The sequence below is a fragment of the Phascolarctos cinereus genome, unplaced genomic scaffold (genome assembly GCF_003287225.1).
Source record: "Phascolarctos cinereus isolate Bilbo 61053 unplaced genomic scaffold, phaCin_HiC Scaffold_4;HRSCAF=312, whole genome shotgun sequence".
Taxonomy (NCBI): domain Eukaryota; kingdom Metazoa; phylum Chordata; class Mammalia; order Diprotodontia; family Phascolarctidae; genus Phascolarctos; species Phascolarctos cinereus.
The window spans coordinates 604026139-604044301 of record NW_027555847.1 but is presented as its reverse complement, the minus strand read 5'-3'; the positions used below and the strand labels follow the sequence as shown (position 1 = coordinate 604044301).

The following is an 18163-nucleotide window of genomic DNA, read 5'->3' as shown; positions in this document are numbered from 1 at the left end:
AAAAATAAATTAATTTTGGGGTTACATTTTAAATTTTGAGTTATCTCCTCTCCCTACCCCACACTAGAGAGGGCTACCATTTCTCTCTCTCTCTCTCTCTCTCTCTCTCTCTCTCTTGTATGTGTGTATATATATACATATATAAAATATATGTATGTACATATACATGCATACATATAAATCCACATTATGTAAGCATCTATTTATCAATTCTCTTTCTGGAAGTGGATAGGATCTTCCTTCATATGTCCTTCGTAGTTGATTTGAGTATTTATAATGCTCAGAATAGCTTAGTCATTCACTGTTGTTTTTTAGCCAATATTGCTATTACTATATCCAATGTTTTCTTGGTTCTATTCATTTCACTCTTCATTACTTTATGCAAATCTTTCCATGTTTTTTCTAAAACTAACCTGCTCATCATTTCTTATGCACAATAATATTCCATCACAAGCACATATCACAACCTGTTTAGCCATTCCCCAATTAATGGACATCCCCTCAATTTCCAGTTCTTTGCCATCACAAAGAGTTGCTATAAACATTTTAGAACATATATGTTCTTTCTGGCTTCTTACAATATTTTCTCCTTGATCCAGAAACATAAAAATGTGTTCTAGAATCTAGGTCTGCGTTATTATCTTGCCAAGTACCTGTCGATTGAAACATAAAAACAAGTAAAAAAACCTTAATTTGGAAAAAATATATAGATTCTTTTCCTTTTTCCCTGATCACCTTGGGAAACAGACCTAATAATGGTATTTCTGGGTCAAAGTGTATATACAGTTTTATAACTCTTTGGGCATAATTCCAGATTTTTTCCAAAATGGTTGGATCAGTTCACAGTTCCACTAACAGAGTATTAGTGTTCTAATTTTTCCACATCCCCTCATTTTCACCTTCGATCATTTTAGCCAGTCTGATAGGTATAAGATGATATCTCAAAGTTGTTTTAATTTTCATTTATAAATTAATAATGCTTTAGAGCATTTTTTCATATGGCTATATATAACTTTGATTTCTTCATCCAAAAACTGCCTGTTCATATCCCTTGACCATTTATCAATTGAGAAATGACTTATATTCCTGCAAATTTAACAAAGTTGACCTCCTTCCTTTACATTTTTTCATTCGTTTAATATTCTTGATCTTTTGTTCTTCCAAATGAATTTTATTATTTTTTCTAGTTCAACAAACTATTAGTTTTGGTAATTTGATTGAGATGGCATTGAATCAAGAAATTAATTTAGGTAGAATTAATACTTTTATTATATTGGCTCCACCCACTCAGCAATTAATATTTCTCCAATTATTTAAATCTGACTTTATTTGTACAAGAAGTATTTTATAATTATATTCCTGTAGTTCTTGGATTTGTCTTGGCAGGTATACTCCCAGATATTTTATTCTGTCTATGGTTATTTTAAATGGAATATCTCTTACTACCTTTTCTTTTTTTTTTAATATAAATTTAGTTATTTTTAATTTTGAACATTTACTTCCACAAGATTTTGAGTTCCAAATTTTCACCCCATCTCACCCCTTCCCCCACCGCAAGATGGCATGCATTCTGAATGCTCCTTCCCCATGTCTGTCCTCTCTTCTATCTCTCCCCCCCTTCTCTTATCCCCTTCCCCTTCTATTTTCCTATAGGGCAGGATAGACTTCTGTACCCCATTTCCTGTATTTCTTATTTCCCAGTTGCATGTGAAAACATTTTTTTTAAACATATGTTTTTAAAACTTTGGGTTCCAAATTTTCTCCCTTTCTCCCTCCCCACCCACCGTCATTGAAAAGGCAAGCAACTCAACATAGATTATACATGTGCAGTTATGCAAAACACTTCCATAGTAGACATGTTGTGAAAAACTAACTCCATTTTCCTTAATACTATCCTGCCCCCCAATTTATTCTATTCTTTCTTTTGACCCTGTTCCTCCTCAGAAGTATTTGCTTCTGATTACCCCTTTCCCAATCTGCCCTCCTCTCTATCATCCCTGCTCTCTTGTCCCCTTCTCTCCCTATTTTCCTGTAGGGTAAGACAGATTTCCATACCCAATTGAATGTGTATGTTATTCCCTCCTTAAGCCAAATCCTATGAGAATAAGATTCACTCATTCCTTCTCACCTTCCCCCATTTCCCCTCCACTGTAACAGTCTTTTCTTTTCTGTGTTTTTGTGAGATAATTTACCCCATTCTACCTCTCCCTTTCTTCCTCTCCTAGAATAATCCTCTCTCATCCCTTAATTTTATTCTCCAGATATGACCCCTTAATCTTCAACTCACACTGTGCCCTCTATCTATCTATCTATCTATCTATCTATCTATCTATCTATCTATCTATCTATCTACATACATATATCCCCCCAACTACCCTAATACTGACAAAGGTCTCATGAGTTATAAATATCATCTTTCCATGCAGGAATGTAAACAGTTCAACCTTAATAAGTCTCTTATGATTTCTCTTTCCTGTTTACCTCTTCATGTTCCACTTGAGTCTTGTATTTGAAAGTCAAATTTTCTATTCAGCTCTGGTCTTTTCATCAAGAATGCTTGAAAGTCCTCTATTTCACTGAATGACCATTTTTTCCCTGAAGGATTATACTCAGTTTTGCTGGGTAGGTGATTCTTGGTTGTAATCCTATCTCCTTTGCCCTCCTGAATATTATATTCCATGCCCTGCAGTCCTTTAATGTAGAAGCTGCTAAATCTTGTGTTATCCTGATTGTGTTTCCACAATACTTGAATTGTTTCTTTCTGGCAGCTTGTAATATTTTCTCCTTGACCTGGGAACTCTGGAATTTGGCTACAATATTCCTAGGAGTTTTCCTTTGGGGATCTCTTTCAGGAGGAGATTGGTGGATTCTTTCAATTTCTATTTTGCCCTCTGGTTCTAAAATATCAGGGCAGTTTTCCTTGATAATTTCTTGAAAGATGATGTCTAGGCTCTTTTTTTGATCATGGCTTTCAGATAGTCCAATAATTTTTAAATTCTCTCTCCTGGATCTATTTTCCAGGTCAGTTGTTTTTCCAATGAGATATTTCACATTGTCTTCTATTTTTCCATTCTTTTGGATTTGTTTTATAGTGTCTTGATTTCTCATAAAGTCACTATCTTCCAATTGCTCTATTCTAATTTTTAAGGAAGTATTTTCTTCAGTAATCTTTTGGACTTCCTTTTCTATTTGGCCAATTTTTCTTTTTAGGGCATTCTTCTCCTCATTGGCTTTTTGGACCTCTTTTGCTATTTGGGTTAGGCTATTTTTTAAGGTGTTATTTTCTTCAGTATTTTTGACTTGTTTTTCATTATTTTCTTGCATCACTCTCATTTCTGTTCCCAGCTGTTCCTCTACTTCTCTGACTTGCTTCTCAAAATTCCTTTTGACTCTTCCAAGGCCTGGGACTGATTCATATTGGAGGCTTTGGATGTAGGAGCTTTGGCTTTGTTGTCTTCTTCTGGTTGTGTGTTTTGGTCTTCTTTGTCACCAAAGTAAGATAATATAGTCTGACTCTTTTTGTGCTGCTTGCTTGTGATCGTGGCCAATTACTTGAGTTTTAAACTCTTTGTTAAGGTAACAGTCTGCTTCACATGTGGAGAATGTACTGTCCCAAGCTTCAGGGGTTTGTACAGCTGTTTTCAGAGATACTTATAGGGACCTGTAAATTTTCAGTTCTTGCAAGGTGGTATGATAAGGGGTGAGGTGTTTACTCCTTTCCTGGCCTGTGCTCTGGTCTATTAGTGACCACAAGTACTCCTTTCTGTCCTGGAACTGTGATTAGGGTTTCCTTTTCACATCCACTACAAGCTCCACCACGCCAGCACTCCTCCTCATCCCAGGACCACCGCCCAGAACTGTGACCCAGATCCAAGCACGGGCAATGCAAGAGATTCCTGCCTCAGTACTGGCAAAGAGATCCCTGCAGTCCCACTGTGATCAGTCACTCAATTCCCCCTCAGTCTTTGGGCGGGAAGCTTAGGACACAGCCACTGCCCAGGCACTCTGCACTCTGGAACTGGCTCTGAGACCTATCTCCTCTCTCACTGCAGAAACAGACTTTTCCCACTGACCTTCCAAGTTGTCTTTGGCTTTCCTGGGTTGAGAGGTCTGGAAACCACCACAGCTGCCTGCTCTGAGGCCCGCTCCAGGTTCACTGCAGTCTGCGCATTCAGGCCGCACTGTGCTCCCCTACCAGCCCTGCATGATATACCTTTCTGAACAACCATCCAGGTTGTCTTGGGCTGGAAATTTGCTTTGCTCTGGGTTTTTGTGGGTTCTGCTGCTTCAGAATTTGTTTAGAGCCATTTTTTATAGGTATTTGGAGGGGTTTGGGGGAGAGCTCAAGCAAGTCACTGCTTTCACTCCACATCTTGGCTCCGCCTCCTCTTACTACCTTTTCTTGTAGTGTTTTGTTGGAGATATATAGACATGCTGATGATTTATGTCGATTTATTTTATATCCTGCTACTTTGCCAAAATTATTAATTGTTTCAACTAGTTTTTTAGTTGAATCTCTAGGATTTTCCAAGTATTTCATCATATCATTTACAAAAAGAGATAGTTTTATCACATCATTGCCCACTCTGATTTCTTCAATTACTTTTTCTTCTCTTATTGCTATTGCTAGCATTTCTAATACAATATTGTATAATATTGTTGATAAGGTTGTGAAACCTATGACCCTCTCTTGCTCAAAGAGTTGACAACCAGGTGTGATGAAGAAAACATCTATGAAGCCTGGACTATGGAGACAGAGAGCAGAGCAATGAGCACAGCAGAGGATGTTACCCTGTCAGCTGTTTTCACAACTTAATAATATTTTAAATATTATGTGTGCTTGTAACTGCAAGGCATGTGCCCACTCTTAATATAAAGAAGCATATAAACTAAGCATAGTTGTAACTTCAAAAGCATAGTTACGCTCTTAGGCATAAGTTTCATATAGATAATTTCAGCTGGTGCCTAGGCGCTAGCTGAGCTCACCATGTGTGTACCTCAGATGTGCCTTTCAATCCCTCTCCTTACACAGTTACATCCTTTTAAAATAGTATAAAAACCCACGGCTTTGTTCACTGGTCAGCCAGCCTTAGTCAGAGGAAGCCAGACAGTTTGGTCACAGAGATTAACTCACTGGGAGGATGGGAAAGCCCACCTGACTCTGCCCAAAGGGAGCCACAGTACTACCATTAAGTAGCCTTAATGGAATGATCTCATACCCTTGCCATATAGTCTGTGGCTTTCCCTCCTAAAGAGCAAACTCCACCCAAGGGGAGCAAGGACACAGCTTTGCTGGCAGCTTGGTGGCACCATGTCATGCTCAACAATGGGTGTCCTTGTTTCACTCTTGATATCATTAGGAAGGCTTCTAGCTTATCTTTGTTACAAATAATGCTTCCTGGGGGTTTTAGGTAGATACTTCTTATCATTTTAAGGAAAAATCCACCTATACCTGTAGAGGACCAGCCCTGGGGAGTTGGAGGGCTTAGGCCAGCCCAGATCTTACCTGCAGCCTGTACTAAGCCTGACAGCTGTGAAACTCAGGATATCAGCTCACCACCCCCCTGTTCTGTCTCTTGAGAACAGGATGCAGGAAGGGAGGAAACGGATGGGGTACAGGACAGGGAGCAGGAAAGAATGTAACAGACAAGGTACAAGGAAGTAAGGAAATCACTCAATTAGATTTGTACTTTTCATGAATAATAGTGTTACTGTTGCTTGATCCAGTACTATATGAGCCTGAGCCCTCAGATCAATAAACGAAGTTTGTTCTTCACTCTCTCACCTGGCCCGTGATTCTCTCTTCACACTCTGCCGGCATCAGACCACAGCCGGGACACAGGCGCTCTCGGCATTTGGCGCCTAGACAGGGACCTGAAAGGAAGGCTTCCCCCGGCAGAGTGGCCCTGGACAAGGTGGGCTGTTTGGCCAACAGCCCTAGAAACGGAGCTCCGGTTGTCAAGAGAAAGCGGCTAACAAGGTAGGGCGATAATTTTCCTATATAGTTTTTTATTTTCACCAGGTTAAGCAGGGATTAAAAAGAGACGAGACCGCCGCTTTTCGGTGTCTCTTAAAGTGAAAGTAAACTTCAGAGTGAGACTGCGGCTTTTTGGAGTCTCCGATTTAAAGTGAAAGCAAACCGCACAGGCGATAAAGTAAAAGCAAACCGCACAGGCAGATAAAGTGAAAGTAAACCGCAGAGGCAGACAAACGAAACTGTTGCTTTTCAGCGTCTCCAAAAGCAAAAGTAAACTTAAGAACGAGACTGCCCTTTTCGGCATCTCCAATTTAAAGTGAAAGTAAACCGCACCAGCTAAGTAGTGTCCTGTAAGATAGTTAGCTAATTTGGGGCAGAGCTCGTGGGCAGAACAGAGAGACAGAGAATATTATTTGAAAGTATTCGAATATAGGAGACACAACTAGAATTTCAGCATGCAAATAAGAACATTGTCTTTCTTTAAATTGTCAACTGCATCTTTGTCATTTCTATTGAGAACAAACCAAGTGCCATTCTGCTACTGAAATCTCTGCATAAGATACCTGTACTATCCAACCATTGCATTGCAAGTCATAGCTGAAATCAGTCCAGTGTATCACCAAGATTCAATCTGCTGACTATTTTGCTCGCCTATTCCAAGACTGTACTAATACCAACACTGATTACACTAGGAAATGGCAGTGCTCAGTCTTTGTGGTGTTGCAATTTCACATATTTGCTATTTTATTGATTATTGTTTAAAAATAATAGTACTGTATGAGAACTTAATGATTATATCTTGGAATTATTTTGTATAGAAAATACACTTAGAAAAGTGGTTACCATGCTGCTGTCCTGTTCTTGTTAAAAAGTCCCATGTGTATAAGTAGAGTTTCCTCACGTACAAGAGTCCTTTTTTCAGGTGAATATTAATTATTCTTCAAATAACATTAAAACAGCAGCATAATTCTGGTAATTTTTAGTTGTTTAAATAGAAACTACCAGTAGTTCTGGAAAGCCTTTTTTGGTTTCCTGGGTACAATTTTATGCAACATGTATAAAAACTAAAGTGAGATTCATAAATATTCAGGCAATAATTAGAAAACAAATCAACTTGTTTTCTTAATCAGTCGGGGAGGAAACTTCAAGGGTAGGAGTAAATAAACTCTCTGCTTTAGAAATTTGACATGACCAGTTTGTATGTTAAACACAGTATGTATACTAAAATTTACAGTAAAATGTAGCTTGTAAATTTTCTGAATCAGCTCCTTAGTACTAGTTACAATATAGCTAAAATCTTAATATATTTTGCAGTATATAAAAGGCTATAACTTCATAAGTCCTTTTTAACATATCTTTGATAGAACTTTTTGATTTAAAAAATTATTCATTCTGACTTTGTTAGAATATTAATAGCAATATTTTTAGGCTTTCATTTGTCCTGGTGGTTGTTTGGGAGGGTTTGCAAGCAAATTAAACAAGTGAAGTGGGAAAGGGGACATTTATTTGTCTTTGAATATTTAGAAATAGATTTTTACCCTTGCCCAGCAAAACCCTCTTGAATTCAGTAGATAACTAAAGAAATTCTTTTTCTTTGCTGCAGAGTTCTACTGCCTAACTCCCCTCTTGTATTAGAAAATCCAGCATAAATTTGTCATAGCCCAGTCAGTAGTTAAAACAACATTTCAGAGTTGAAAATAATTTTTATCAATTAAACCATTAGGGAATCTTTTTTTTAACTACAGATAGGAAACTTAGTTATTTCTGTGTTTTCTGCCAAGAAGCATAGCCTTAAACACATTTCTATACATACCTGATTTCTTAGCTACTTAAACTTATGCTGTTCTAAACATTACTTAATCATATTTAGTTGGCTATTTTTCTACTGAACAATTACACAATGTTAGGGAGAGTCTTATTCTAAAATTCCTTTATTTCATATCAATGTGTGATTCATGTTTTTTAAGTGTAATTACAATGTATGTGTCAAAGTATGTGCAAAAAAAAAAGTGGGGGAAGGTTGAATATCATATGAAGACAAGCAGATACTTTGGATTAGTTACATGTTTTAAGAAGGACATAAGCAATATCATTTCTTGTTTTGCTTTAGTATTCTTGGCAATCCAAGACACCTCAAGACTGACAATGGTCCTGCCTATGCTGGCAGGAATTTTGCATAATTTTGTCTCACCTATAATATCACTCACTCTACTGGCATCCCATACAATCTTAATGGACAAGCCATTGTTGAAAGGTGCAACAAGGATATTAAAATCCTCCTTGACAAACAGAAAAAAGAGGGAATAGAAAATAGGGTAAGAAGGAGATTGGATCAGGTAGTATATACCATAAATTTTTTGACACCAGATGATCAGGGATGTACTCCTGCACAAAAACATTTTGCAGGACAAAAGAACAGGTTGATAGATGAGCAACCAGATGTCATGGTTATGTTGAAGGATCCAAAGATGGGTAATTGGGATGGTCCAGTAAAATTACTAACCTGGGGTTGAGGTTATGCTTGTGTTGTTCCAGAACATGCAGGAGAACCGGTCTGGGTCCCCGAGAGGAACATTCGCTCCTGTCAGCATACTGACCAGAGGAATAGAGACCCTGAGCATCAAAGGAAAAACTGGTCAGAGAGACAAGTGGAGGAGGAAGGCGAGACCAAGAAGACGAAGAGCCAGTAATAAGATGTTGACTGTCCTTTTTGTAATGATGACTGCTGCAGGTGTCTCCGGGATGGAGTCATGATTACGTTGGACTTATATGCCTTACACTCCTTGGGTTAAACCTGTAACTTGAAATGTGATTACCACTATACTTTTGTTTGTCTAACTCCCTATTTGCTTTCTAATACTACCAATGTAACTGCTGATCAGATATTGAATAAGCTTCAGGGTGCTTGGCATTCCAAAAATATAACATGGATGGTATTGATCCTCAAGATATTGCTTATAAGCTGTTGCACTATATCAAGCAACTTAACAAATTTCCAGAATATTTCAAGTTTGCTGTTGCATTTTGTACCCTGATGGTATTCTTGTTACTCTTGAGTTTTCTCCTGATGTGCATCCCACGTTCTCAAGCTAGAACAGAAGAAAGGGGGAGATATAGAAGGCCGGCTCTGGGGAGTTGGAGGGCCTTACCTGTAGATTGTACTAAGCCCGACAGCTGTGAAACTCAAGATGTCGGCTCACCACCCCCCTGTTCCGTCTCTTGAGAATAGGATGTAGGAAGGGAGGAAACGGAAAGGGTACAGGACAGGACGCAGGAAAGAAAGTAACAGACAAGGTACAAGGAAGTAAGGAAATCACTTAATTAGGTTTGTGCTTTTCATGGAAAATAATGTTACCATTGCTTGATCCAGTACTATATAAGCCTGAGCCCTCAGATCAATAAACGAAGTTTGTTCTTCACATCTTCCGCCTGGCCCATGATTCTTTCTCTTTTCACACTCTGCTGGCATCAGACCACAGCCATAGACGCAGGCGCTCGCGGCATATGCATATGCTTTCAAGTGTTTTTAGTAGGAATGAGTATTGTATTTTATCAAAAGCTTTTCCTGCATTTATTGATATAATCATATGATTTTCATTACTTTTGTTATTGATATAATCAATTATGTTAATAGTTTTCCTATGTTAAATCACCCCTGAATTCCAAGTATAAAGCCCATGTAGTTTCAATGTATAATCTTTCCTATATACAGCTGTAGTTTCCTAGCTAGTATTTTATTTAGGATTTTTACCTCCATATTCATCAGTGAAATTGGTCAATACTTTTCTTTATTTTTGTTCTACCTGGTTTAGGTATCAGGTAGGACTCCTTCTTTGCTTATTATACCAAATAATCTATTTAATAATGGAAAAAAGCACCATTATTCTTCAGATGATGATAAGATGGTTGCAAGTTTTGGATCACTAACAGCTCCAAAAAATCAAAATTGTGGAGAGACGTTGAAAGGCAAAACAGATTACAGCATATTATCAGACAAGACTTACATACATGAAGTGGCGTAAATGATATCCAGGAAATGGATTATAGGAAAAGGAGGTGAGATGTTCATATAGTTAGCGTCCGTGACAACAGAAGGACAATGTGAGTGCTGCAGATCTGATATCAGTGAAATGAATGAGTAAATGAAGCGTTTATTAAGCAATTACTGTGCACAAAGCACTATGCTAAGTACCTGGGATACATGTGGAAAAGTATGACAGTCCCTGCTCTCAAAGGTCTCACATTCTGATGGGAGAGATAGCACATATGGAAGGCTTTAGCTGCAAGTCAGATGGAAAGTTCATATAGAAACTTAGAATGAAGAGTCAAAGCAGGCGAGAATGCCTCTTCTTTAATGTCATTTGCAGTGATGAAATCCTACCAGTTTCTGATGCTGAATCATTCAACGGGGCCAAGGACTTTGGTGGCAAGAACTTTGTTTTTGAGATCTCCATAGATATGGAGGAGGTTGTGTCTCCACAATGAACGCATCCCAAGATGAGGGGTAAGGGCAATGAGCTGGGAGCATTGCTCTTCCAAAGGCTTTTGGGTTCAGGGCTGTCTCCTTCAGGATGTGAGGGGAGATAAGGGTCAAGATTGGGGAATGTTAAAAGACTTTGAAGACTAACTTGTTGATTTATGGGAAGACGTGAACAAGAGTCACACATGATGAGAAAGGTAGATGGGTTTCAAGCCAAAACATTGGAGAGAATGCCCATGTTAATGAGATCACATTGAACTATTAGGTTCTTTAGAGCAGGTCCAGAGAAAAGCCCCAAACCTATTGAGGGAGTTTAAAATGGGCCCTATTAGGGAAAGCGAAAAGAGCTGAGGTTGTTTAACCTGGAGAAAAGTAAATCTAAGGGGTGATTTAACGACCATTTTCTACTATATGCCAGAACATAGACCAATTATTCTCTATTTGCATAGAGGTTTTAATGAAGAGAAATGAGCTTAAACTCTTGCAACAGGGTTTGATCAGACATATAAAAAACCTTGTTGACCACATAGGTGAGTAAACAAAGGAAACAGAATTGTAGAATTTGTATCCCCTGAGAGCTATCACAGCAGATCACATAACCATTTGCCTTGGCTTGTTAAAGCACTCTCCTACCCAGAAGCAAGGGGTTGGATGAGATGGTTCCTGGGAGTTCCTTCAAGCTTTATGATTCTGTGAGAAAAGAAAAACTTCCTCCTGATGTCTCTCATCATATTCTGGAGAGAACATTGATAGGTATGAATTTAAGATGTGAAGGGGACAGTCAAATTCAGTCTTGTCTTAGCTATGTCTGCTCCTTTAATGTAAAGGAGGTCTTATTCATCATGATAATAATTTAACATCTGAGTGATATTTTTATACCGTTATTTTTGATTAAGTATTCTAGCGTGACAGGAAGAGAAAGATATATGTGTTCTTGATGCAGACCTTGTCATAATAATTAGATTTTTAATTCTCTGTGGAAGATAGTGTATAACATATTTCTTCGACCTTTCCAAGGTTGTATAATTAACTACTAGGCAAATTTCAGCTTTCATACTTTCACTTTTAATCTCATTTTTATTTTTCTCACTTATCACCTTTCCTTTTCCATTGGATTAATCTCACCCTAGGAAAAGAAAAGGGATAAAAGAAGAAAACCCTTTGTTTTCATAGCAAAGCAGAAAATGTTTTGCCTCCAAGTCAGCAGAAAGTGTTCAACTTGTGTATATTTTGTTCACAATGGCTAACCTCCAAATTTTATCCAGTAGTTTTTGATCATTTGTAAGCATAGCCTATTGCTGTGTTGACACAATGTCAAAACGTTTAAAGTAAAGAGTTCCATCAATCATCTGGATGTTTAATCCTGATGAAGCCAATCAATCAATCAATCAATTAATCAATCAATCTACTATTGGTACCTATCTATTAGTACCTACTATGTGCCAGGCACTGAGGATAGAAAGATAAAAATGAAGCAGGCCTCACTCTCAATGGGATTATATTTTTACAGGGAAGACAAATATGATGTTACATATATATATATATATATATATATATATATATATATATAATATGTGTATGTATGTATGTGTATTTATATACATACATATGGAGAGAGAGAGAATAGATTTTTGCCCCCCCCTTTTTTATACTACATTGTGTGTCTTATCATATTCACTATTTATTGTTTCTGTAATTTTATTGTTCGTTAAAAGTAGATGAATTTGTCAACACCAAATGAAATAAATTCCTGAAACAGGAGATACCATTTATATACAAATGACAAGATAATGAGTATGAATGGACGTGTGGATGAGAATAGTACACAATATAAGTTGATTTGTTGCTTGCTATGTATGGCAGGGGATGTGTTGCCAGTTTTTCAAGATGATATTAGAGACGGACAGAAGTATTGATTACTTTATTCTTAGAAAATAGAAGTCAAAGTCCAGCTGTACTAGCATCTGAAGATAAGATGGATTGAGCTGAAGAAAATCTCAGATCCACTCTGAGGTAAACAAGACTCTAGAAGAGTAACAAAAAAGACCACTGGGACAATTGTAAAGATACAAATATATGGAATGAGAAACTGCTATGTCATGTGGCATGATGCTAAAGAAAAGGTGTTTCTTAGTTCTCTAAAAAAAAAATGGAAAAGGCCATTAGAAGACAGTTTGAAAAATTTGAAACAATTTTAAATTTTTTAGAAGATGAAGAGAGGGGAAAATGCATAGTTTTATAGTGACTTGTCCAGGATCACATAGCTAGTAAGTGTCAAGTGTCTGAGGTTAAATTTGAACTCAGGTTCTCCTGACTCCAGGACTGGTGCTCTATCCACTGTGCCACTAGCCACTCCTAATTTTTTTTTTTATTAGCAAAAATCTGTTTTCCTTCCTCTCCCCTCCCACTATCAACAAATGAAAACAAGAACTTTGTAACAAATATGCATAATCAAACCAAACTAATTTCTGCATAGATCATGCCCAAAATGTTTTGGTACTTTCTTAGGGGGGGGAGGAGAGTACCATAGATGCTCCTTTGACCACTCAAATAAGTCCTCCCTGACCCTCCCACACAACAGAGAGAGGAAAAATCAGACTGACTGTGAAATAAATTAAGAATGCAAATAGATTGAAATCCTATCTGAGGTCAGTTAGAAAATGAGGTTATTCTGAGAGAGTTAAATACTGAAGGAAACAAAAAAAAACCATTCTGGAAATTAGCTTGCCAAAGAATCTACTTCACAAAGCACAAAGAAAAATAAAAGCATAAATAAATCCAACATGCAAACAGTAAATGGTATTTTATAGTTCTGTGTTTAAGTTCCTTTTTAGAGTCATAGATAAGATTGGGAAATGTCTTTAAAATTTTATCAGTAAGAATAATAAGTAGACAATAGATGAGTATATGACTATGAAAGGGAGCAAATTGAAAACATGAAATTAAACTATCCAAATTACTGTGGTCCCCAGTCACTGTCAGGAGCATGGATGGTAATGATTTTGTACATCCCAGCTCCACAGCCTCAGAATCCATACAAAAGGTAAGATAAATAGCAGTTCCCAAGACAGCCCTTTAATTCTGTACAAGCAAACCCTCTGAAGGATTTTCATAAAATACAAATGACGACTGTAGAAATTGGAAGTTATTTAGAATCCATCCAGGGAGCTAAATGAAATTAAATGAAACAGCCTCAGAAGTTATATAAAGAGGTAGCAGAGAAGAGGGAGGGGGAGAAAGGGATGCTTGGCAACATTTTCCTTTGGTAATGGCCTGGGTAAGAAACTGGATTTTTCCTCTTATTCTTACCAGCTCTATGACATTAAGCAAGATATTTAACCTGTCTGTATCTCATTTTCTTATCTGTAGAATTTAGGGATTAGACTAGATGATGGTCTGCATTCAGGGAGACCTGATTTCTTGTTAGCTATGTGACCCTGGATGAGTCACTTAACATCTGTTTGACTCAGTTTCCTCATCTGTAAATGGAGATAATAAAAGCACCTACTTCTCAGGTGCTTATAAGGATTAAATTAGATAATATTTGTAAAGCATTCAGCACAGTGTCTAGGACATAGAAGATACCTAATAAATGCACTTTCTCTCTCTCTCTCTCTCTTTCCTTCCTTCCTTCCTTCCTTCCTTCCTTCCTTCCTTCCTTCCTTCCTTCCTTCCTTCCTTCCTTCCAAAAAGCTGTTTGTAAATATAAATATTTATACCTGGGACAGGCACCACAAACCAATCCTGTGGTATATGGCATGAAAGTCATTCTCAGTTGAGATGACATACACTGTTTTGTGGGTGAAGATGCAAATTCTGAATTGCACCGTGGCAGGGGTGGGGAACCTGTGGCCTTGAGGCCACATGCGGCCCTCTAGGTCCTCAAGTGTGGTGCTTTGAGTGAATCCAAACTTCACAGATTCTTGCTCCTAGCAAGAATATTTCCCCTTCCATAGTCCTGCCTTAGAGTTCTGTTGAAAAGGCTTCCCATCCAGAGGAAGGGATTGACTTGGTAACTTCCTATTTAATTATTTTTGATATCTAGGTGTTAGTGCAATGGAGAGAGTGTTCCAAGGCAGGAAGGCCTGAGTTTGAATCCTTCCTCACATACTGACTAGTTGATGACCCTGAGCAAGTCACTTAACCTCTGTCTCCCTGTTTTCTCATCTACAAAGTGGAGATAATAATGGTACTTACCTCTTAGGGCTGTTGTGAGGATCAAATGAGATAATATTTGAAAAGTACTTGGCAAACCTTAAAACACTATGTAAATGATAGTTATTACTGTTAATAAAATTCAGTTATTAAAAAAATTCAGTTATTTATTCATAACTTACATTCAAGAAACCTGATTACTGGGGTGGGGGTAGAATGGTAACCTTCATAGGAAATAGGTGCTTTTGTAGAGGGGGAGGGAGCCACACTTCTCCCTCCTACTCTCCAGTTCCAAGTATCAGAGCTAGAAGGGACTTTAGGAGATACCTAATGCAACTCCTTGATTGTACAGAGGAGGAAACTGAGGTCCCAGAGATCAGTAAAGACTTATCTAATGCTACCAAAAAAAAAAAAAGGCTGATTCTACTTTTACTGAAACTGAGGCCAAACTGAAACATAGTTAAATGGAGCCTGAATATAGAGTCACAAACATATCTAGAAGGGATTTCATAGGCCACCTTGTCCAACCCTCTAGTTTTATACGGAAAACAGAAATTTAGAGTTAGTAACATAGAAAGGACTAGAATCCTGATCTCTTGATTCCAAGTTCAATGTTCTTTCAATCAGGTTATTGAAATTTGCCCTTCTTTGGAAGGATGGGACTGGGAAGAGGAGACACTAGCCCCCAGAATAGTGGCCCCTTAGTCTCATGTGACTTAGGACAAATAGATGAGAAGAAGACTTTTGAGTACTTTCAGGTGTAGTTTGACTTCAAGCTCTTCCTTACTTCATCCCAATTGCTTCTGTGCCATGGAAGAGTTTAAGCAACTTAATGTGGCAAAGTTTAGAGGAAAAGCCCAGGTACTTAGGAAGGGAGGCAACATCATCCTTGGTAAGGCATGGCCCTCCACCAAGGGCTGAGGGGTTAGCTTGCTACCTGCCTTTTCCCATTTGAGGTGCTCCTTCCCCTCACCATCTTACTCCTGAGATAGAATGTACTTCGAAGTAGCAATGTAAAAGAATTCCAAGGATTTGGGAATCACTCCCACCTCTTCAGAGTAGTCACCACCCTTGTTCTGGGGTTGGGCTGGGGGGCCCTTAAGTGCACTGTGCTCAACTCCCAGGGCTGCCCACTATACTTTACACAAAGCTTTCCTCCCTCCCACATCCACCCCAGTTCCAGCCCATGGAAAAATTTGAGAAGCCAAGGAAGATATAACTTTGAGGGAAAGAAAAAGCCTTCTGGGAACTGGGAAAGTGTGCTGTCCAAAATGGACCAAGGCCTTGTGTCTCTTCCTCTGCCTTGCCGTGATTCAGGTTGCAGTTGTAGGCAGGGTCCCTCTTCCCAGTTTGCTGCTAGTGTCCAAGCTGTCTACTGTAGAAGCCAGAGGTAAAGTAATCAGTGCTGAGAGTTTATGGGACCAGGGCTGGGCTTACTTCCTGAGAGGAGATCAGAACAGAATTTGGACAGTTCTCTCTTTCTTCCCACACTGAAGAAACTGAGCTGCTTCTCTAGTGGCAACACTATCCTGTCACTGTCTCTGCTTGACCCCACATGCTCTGCCCCCATAGTATAATGCTACCACTAGTTGTCCTTTAAATCTTCCTTCTCCAAGGCAAATTTACTTCCTTTGGGCAAATTCCCATTCAGGAAAATATCTCAGGTAGCTCTATCCTAGTTATGAAATTCAGTGACTTCCCAGGATGAACCTAAATCTATGGCTAGTGTCTTCCTTTTATACTGCTGTAAAGATGCCACATGGAGATGTGCAAGCCTAGGAAATTGCTATGTACTTATGACTAGTTGGCTGTGTTCTTGGGTCAGTTTTCAAGAGCTGCCTTTTTCTTTCTCAGTCCTGATTCTGATGTGCTTGTGCACTGGATAACATACTAACAATGTTAAGTCCTTGTTTTTTTAGGTGTTAATGATATCTCCTTAATAGGTATGAATTCTCCATCAAATCTCCTTGATAAGGTATAAATTCTCTATCAACCCACAATTCATTAAAGACTGTTGATTGGAGACTACTCATATGTCTGAGCTACACCTTTTGACATTTTTTTTTTATTGAGGTTAATTGCTGAAACAGGGAGAGAACCAAAATTTAGTGTCATGGAGAGAAGAGGAGCTAACATAGGTACTCTGTTTCAGTTCCCTGTAGGGAAGCCTGAGCATCTGTGAGGAACCTTCCCCCACAAAAGAGCAGAAGAAGGCAAAAAATAGTGATTAGGAGTTCCGGGGCTAAGCTGGGAGTTAGAGGAACCAGAGCCAGAAACACTGGAAGAGTGGAGGAGGGTTTCTGGATAATATTTCTAAACATTAAAACCTTCTCCCATAGCCACCATGCCCTACTCTGGGCGATATGAGACGGAGTTTTTAAAGTAGCAAATATATGGACCCAAATGCTTAGTCGAACCCCTTCCTCAGGACCAAAACTGAGCAATTAGGGATGAAACAGATCTTCCCTGGTCCTCGCTATCCCTCAATGTTGTAGGACCAAGCCTCCTCGAAAGAAAATGGAAGGTTCTTGGACAGATCAGTAGCCAGAGCCAAGGAGGAGCAAATTTTAGTATTGTGAGTTGTATAGACTGCCAGGTTTGAGGGAAAGAGCTCAACTCTGTTAACCCCATGTTCTTTCCCCTATGGGGTTGCTAGATCCTCTATGGAACTTGTTCTTCTAGTTCGGGGGGGGGGGGTTAACCCTTTTTTCTGTCATGGATACATCCTGCAAGATTGAATCAAACTTGATATTCACATCTTCTCAGTATATTCTGCCCCTGTGATTGGATCTCTGACTGGAAGACTAAGCAATAGGTTCCAGGGTTTCTGTTAAGGAGGGCCAAGAGAGTCTTCTTCCTATCCAGAACTTTGGACTTTTCCATCACATCCCAGTGTATGACCTTGCCACTTGCCGTGCCATAGTAAGCACATAGCAGGGGTTTTAAAAATGCTTGTTGGGGGGGGCAGCTAGGTGGCACAGTGGATAGAGCACCGGCCCTGGAGCCATCAAGAGAACCTGAGTTCAAATCTGGCCTCAGACACATAACACGTACTAGCTGTGTGACCCTGGGCAAGTCACTTAACCCCACTGCCTAACCAAAAATAAACAAACAAACAAACAAATAAATAAATAAATAAATAAGCAAATAAATGAAAATGCTCGTTGGTTAATCACTTGGTGCTTAATTGCATGTCTGTGAATGCAATTGAATCATGACACTGTCCACCTTTAAAACAACTTCTGAGTCTTCCTTCCTTCTTGAAAAAGTGGCTAATTAGAAAAGAGTTGATCATCATCCATACCTTTAGTATGCAGAAATTATGCAGTTCAACATAATTCTCCATCATTTGCCATTCCTTAACTTAATCTGTAATTATTTAACTTACAGACATGTTTATTTAATGCTTTTTATTTAATGCTTTCCTCCCTCCCACATCCACCCCAGTTCCAGCCCATGGAAAAATTTGAGAAGCCAAGGAAGATATAACTTTGAGGGAAAGAAAAAGCCTTCTGGGAACTGGGAAAGCATGGCTGTCCAAAATGGACCAA

General features: G+C 38.6%; 1 long non-coding RNA gene across 1 annotated transcript; it reads left to right on the top strand.

Moving 5' to 3' along the window:
• The first annotated feature begins 5783 nt into the window (after positions 1–5783).
• Positions 5784–9403, top strand: LOC144456716 (uncharacterized). The gene is made up of 2 exons (XR_013485747.1): positions 5784–5980; positions 8513–9403. It is a non-coding gene; the product is annotated as an uncharacterized LOC144456716 (long non-coding RNA).
• Positions 9404–18163: the final 8760 nt, after the last annotated feature.